The sequence below is a fragment of the Engraulis encrasicolus genome, chromosome 6, assembly GCF_034702125.1.
Source record: "Engraulis encrasicolus isolate BLACKSEA-1 chromosome 6, IST_EnEncr_1.0, whole genome shotgun sequence".
NCBI classification, from domain to species: Eukaryota; Metazoa; Chordata; class Actinopteri; order Clupeiformes; family Engraulidae; genus Engraulis; species Engraulis encrasicolus.
The window spans coordinates 53421970-53427930 of record NC_085862.1 but is presented as its reverse complement, the minus strand read 5'-3'; the positions used below and the strand labels follow the sequence as shown (position 1 = coordinate 53427930).

Genomic DNA, 5961 nt, shown 5'->3' with positions numbered 1-5961 from the left:
ATTTCAACTAACTGTAAACATCTATACTAATGTGGCACATATGGTTGTATTCTGAATAGCCTAGCAAAAAAGAGAGCCTGATCTCGAAGGATTGCGTCTCATTTATCACGCAAACCAAACTCAAAATTGCGTCAATATAAGGACGCATTCTCTTTTATGTCACACATGCGCAGTGGCCACTCTGCTGTCTGGAGCCCCCCTGAGATCTTTGTAGCCTAATTTACTGAAAAATAAGCCGTTATTCATGTTGCTCCACATAACCGCGTATTGCAACTTCATAATTAAATCCCCACAACAAAATACTGAGCTTATGGGCTATTTTAGTCACATTTTAGTTCCTAGACAAAAGTCTGTTTTGCTAGGATATTAATAAAATAACAGAAACTGTTTTATCCTATACGAGAGCATTTGTAGTATTTGTCCAGAAGACTTTTGTGGCTGAAAACCATTCAACCAGTAAGGTTTTTGAAATATTCATTGTAAATAACCCTGATGTACCCCCACTGTTTATGATGATGTCATTTCATCGCGACCTCCATGCATTGGATTGTGGATTTGATTGTACTGCCTGCAGTATGATGTGGTTTGGCTGAGCTTTATTCATCAATTGGTAAGTTAATCTGATAAATTAGATATTTATGATCTACCCTATTTGAATGCTTGACACAGCGGCACATCGGGATGATCATGCAATTTGTTTATCACACAATTCCCACTTCATTTGTTAAGCTAACTTGGTTTTACGAGCTAGCTGCTTACACCCGTATTGTATTGCTCGCGTGATTTGTGATGTTAACAGTTTGTTTAGTCCATAATTTATTAACGTGATTGTTTATATGCGTGCCATCTCAGCCACATCCACCTCTGGTTTGCATGTAACATCAAAATTAGCTGCAAGTTCAGTGTGGTGCAACTAAGTTAGCCTAGCTTTACCAAAGGTGTTGTATGATGGTTCTCCCTTTCCAAGGTCTCTGGCTTTTCCAAATTCGACATTAGCTCATTTTGCATCACTAACTAATCAGTATTAATCTGTATTTTGTGTGCAAAGTGCCGTTGAAAATATCTGAAAAAGGAGATCTGAACAGAAATAAGAGGAGCTATTAAGTCACACCAACCTAATTGTCTCTTCTAAGCACAATCTTCTCGTTGATTTAATGCATGTTATATTTTCCATCCTCTCCACAGAATATGACAACATTGTCTTCATATGGCTGTTTGTATGCATTATCTAACTGAAGTTGTGTGTGGTTTTTCTGTTGCACATTTAAGAAACTTACTATTTCTTTTGGTCTAAATCTTACTTTACAGTTTTACGTCTCCAGTTTTCCCTGAGGTCCAAAATATTCAGTGGAGTGAAACTGTTGATGGGTAAGTACTGTAGTAGTTTCATTTAATTCATATGCTGTGTTTTTTAACTGAAGTACAACACAAATCTCAATCCCTCTTTATCAGATCTCATTCTATCTGGTGACATTGGGATATAATTATCAATATTGTAAATGCAGTTTTTAGGCATGTCCTTTGTATGTTCACAAAACCTATGAACGAAAGAGAGGGAAGACTAGGAGGGGCCTAGCAAAACCAAAGAGGCACATTAATACTGTAAAAATGACAATGACAGCATAGACGAGCATCATCATATTGGCTGAGAGGACACTATGATACCTCTTCCTTACGATGGTGAATAGTAGATGAGCTGGATAAAAGAGGGGTTAGAGTTTATGCAAATAGTCTTCCCTTAAAAATATCTACCCCCTGCAACCTTGTATGGAAATGGTCTCATCTTGAAAATCACTTGTATTGATATCATTAATACAATTGCTGAGGGGGTTAGTAGACTTAAGTCAGTGATGTGTATTTCCATTGCATTGGTTAATGTGCAGTCTGTTCAAAGTAAGATTTAATATCTATTGGTTGTGTTTCTGTCAGAAGTACAGTGCATTACCAGGCGAATACACCGGTGGCGACAAGATCAAGCGACAGAGAATCGCTGGACTGTGCAGCAAGAGTGATAGAAGTATGTCCGTTAAAAGCAGAATGCAAGCAGTCCAACATTCCAATTGGCTGTGGCGACTGTTGCAATACCACATCATAGCTTATTTGAATAATAAGTAAAACTACAAACTGTCGCTCAAGTCGCGCGAATTGCCTCTAGTTGCCCGAATCACTTTTGTTGCGCGACTCAATGCAAAGTCAATTACTTCCGTCGCTGGAATCGCTGATGTAGTGCTTGGTCTATTTGTGACGGATATGTTGTGGTAGGCTATTCACCTTCTATTCTTGCTATGGTTCATTCTTCTGTTTCAGCAGCAAAATGTAACAAGCTTGTCCTGGAGGACTGCTCTGATGGGGAATGCTGTGGAGGAGAGACAGGTAGAATGTGGTCCATCGTGTGTGCTCCCAGTGCGTTAATACACGGACAGTCCTTTTTAAGTAAGATTTCATATCTCCTGGACCAATAATGAAAATTTGTATTGATCAAACAAAAACAATGAAGGAGGAATAATATCCATTTATATAATCATTCAATGTGTCATTATGCATGTTTTTGTAATTTCACAGTGACACTTTTACATGTAGTTAAACACATTTCATATACAGACAAAAAATGTGCTAGGCTCCAGTGCTTGAGATTGTGACTGATGTAGACTTTGCAGCTGCACATTTAGTCCACCAGATGGCAGGATTAAGCTTACAAATCAAATAGTTACAATTAACAAAAGGCTTGACCTCAATGGGTGGCTGAACTGGTAGAAACACTTTTAGATGTTATGTTTAGTCATGGGAACTTGTGCCCAATTCATGGAAAAGTCATGGACATTTGTTGGTTAAAATGTCTTTGAACTCTGATTGGTTGCGTTTCTGTGAAAAGTGGCACATTTAAAAAGATGCATTTCTGCATGTTGCTGTCTTTCTTTAGCCTCCTAGTTTCATAATCAAAAAGCAAGTTCACAGTAAGTAGTTTTGGTATTTTGGGCAGGTCTTTGATGTGCAGATTTAATGTAGTGGTGCGCTGCTTTCTTCATCTACACCTTTCTTCATCCACACCTACTGGTGCTATCACAATAACTGATGTACACTTCTATCTGTGTTGTTTTCAGGTGCAACCAGAGGAATAATGTGATTGAGAGGAAGAGTGGCCCCATACATTGCTTGACCTGGAGCCTACCAAAGTCTAAGGTCTCAGGTAGGCAGCAATTGTGGGAATGTTGTTGGAATGTATTGTGTGTTGGCGTTACAGGGCATTCCACTCATTTCTTTGTGGTTAGACGATTCAATGTCATGAATGTCAGCCAAATCACTGGGGTAACATACTGTATGCTTTTTAACTAACCTTCTGTCTAAATTGGAAAAAAACACTACTAACATGATGTTTGCCCAAGTATTGACACTACATCTTATGTGACATTTTCATGGTCGCCCTTTTACATGAAACTTAGTATGTTTCATAAGGGGCCAGTGCACAGTATGTTAGCATTTGACCACCACTGTTTGAGGTGCTGAGGAAATATCTTCAACTCCTCAACATGATGCAATTTCAAATGCCTGAATCTGGACTCATGTACCCTCCACAAGCCGTACACAAGTTTTGATGAGCCTGATTGAAATTAAGAGATGAAACTAAGGTGTTCACTCTTAAATTAGAGCTGATACTAATAGTATTACTGATAGTAGATACTAATAGTATTACTATCTCTCACAGTTTGTAATCATAATTTTAGCATTCCTGTTTAATGATGGAATGCTCTTGCTGAGGACTGCTGATTCTGCTGTGTTGTGTTTTGTAGTTGGTGTTAATGTTGTTGTTTTTTTTTATATGGCCATATGCACCGTCATATATTTACTCATGCCCATGCATGTATATTTATTTTGTTTTGCAGGTGTCTCCAGAAGAACACATCCCAATGAAGACCCCAGTCATAGTCATCAACTTGACAGCTCAGCCTGTTACCTGAACTGTGTTCTTAGAGCCAAGTGTAACTGAGGTGTTTCCACACAGTCTGTCCCCTTTAGATCTTGAACTTGCCACCACCTAGTCAACGCATCGGTTCGGGTATGGGAGGCACAGCACGATACCGCTGAGCTAAATGACCAGTCCCTTAGCTCAGCGCTGCTGGTATGAGGCTTCGGGAGGGAGGTTTACTATCCTTCCATGCCACACTCTGCTAGTTGGCCTCCGTTACACAAGCTCAAATAATCCAAGCAGCCAATCCAACTTCTTCAGTACTGCCTTTGAACACTATGAAGAACCACTCAGAACCACTGGTCCTAGAACTAAATGACCACATTATACTGTTAAAGGTCCACTGTGTAGGATGGTGATCAGAGCAGGTATTGCACCTATGCTGCTCATTGCAACTGTACTACCTATTGTCCATTTTGACTTTTGAATTTTCAAGAATTTTACCAAGTATTTACTAGTATGTACCAATATTTACTAGTATGACCAAAATACAGTACATTATGCAACTAAATTCAAGATGGTGGACAATGGACTCCTTTCATGTTTTCATGAAAAGTGTAATTTTCCCAGTCATAATGAATACTCAGAATTTGATGGTGGTAAGTATTCTGAAAAAGGTTACATTTGTGAATGGCCTGAATGAATTCTGGAAAGAAACTGCTTAAAAATATTACACAGCGTACCTTTTAACATTTCATCTGTAGTAACAGAATGTAGCGTTTCTCAGCTGCGACTCAAACCTAGACCCTCTTTCGTGGTGGTTGTTGTAATGACACACTAAAAGCGATAATATCTGCATGAAGCTGCTCAGAAAGTGTCACTGGATATATACCTTGATAAAAGCAACAGAATCTTCAAAGAAGAACAGATACAAAATGGGATGCATGCATCATGACATTCCAACTGGTTGCAGTGATATTCATGGAAATGTCTAATGCCTTTTCACCATTAACTTAAACTTCTTTTATGTTCTGTTCTTGTCTCTTTGTTATGATTGAATTAGGAGTTTTAATTTACACAAAAGCTGACACATTTCCCACCTTTCTGTTAAGACTTGGTCCTAAGTGTTCTGATTTGTTTGCTGTTTTATACCTTGTGAATATTGATGATTTTTTAATGATTTTTAATAAACTATTTTGATCATTACATTGCACGTCTTAGTTATTTACAGGATTTTGGTCACAGTCCCTGGAGATGTGTGGGTTTAGGTGCGTTGCACAAGGGCACTTCAGCTGAGGATGTCGGGCGAGGTAAAGCTGGGATTCAAACATGCAACCCTCTGATCTTAAACTCATTTCCTCAAGCATTAGACCACGACTGATCACCTTGTTTTACTGGTGATTTCATGTTTAATGCAATAAATAAAACATCTTAGCATTGATGATGCCCTTAGTCATTACTGTCATTGTCTTTTAAAGTATGATCACTGCATTTTGGTCATGGTTATAAGGCCAAGTTAGGCTAACACTGACTTGAGGAGTCTTCAGTGCAGCATATTGATAAAGTCCAGACACTGAGTTAGTTGATTCAATACAGTATGGACAATGAGTCTTTTTGGGCTGCATTATGACCTGGTTTAGTATGTGTTGGTGTTGAATACTCAATAGAAATGCAGGAGCAAAGTGAAATGATATCATGCAGTCTTGTACATTCCGTATGATGTTTAAAGACTACATTCACCATTTCTAGCTACCTTCTAGGCCCATAAAATGTGGTAAGCTATGACATGCTGATGTGTGCTTACAACAACTGTAATCCAATCATGGCATGTAGTTCATGGAATTACATATTACTTGGGTCTCGGATTAAAACTATGCATGTGACATAAAATAATGTTACCTAAAACATTTCTGAAATCTAATTGCACTCTGTTGCATCCCTTTTATGATAAGAAAAATACAGCCACATGAAATGGCGCCAGAGAGAGGGGGGCACCAAAGGGAGGGCATTGGAGGGCGCCAAATAATGGGGTTTTTTTTGGTGCGGGGGGGCGGGGG

The 5961-nt window shown here is 38.8% G+C and overlaps 1 long non-coding RNA gene across 11 annotated transcripts; it reads left to right on the top strand.

The window, feature by feature from the left end:
* Positions 1 to 80: 80 nt before the first annotated feature.
* LOC134451477 (uncharacterized) lies at positions 81 to 5485 on the top strand. Of its 11 annotated transcripts, none has more exons than XR_010035253.1 (5): positions 81 to 610; positions 1309 to 1368; positions 1938 to 2433; positions 3102 to 3187; positions 3882 to 5485. It is a non-coding gene; the product is annotated as an uncharacterized LOC134451477 (long non-coding RNA). The 11 variants fall into 11 exon arrangements; XR_010035250.1 differs by having other exon boundaries at positions 1933 to 2433; XR_010035252.1 differs by having other exon boundaries at positions 1930 to 2433.
* Positions 5486 to 5961: the final 476 nt, after the last annotated feature.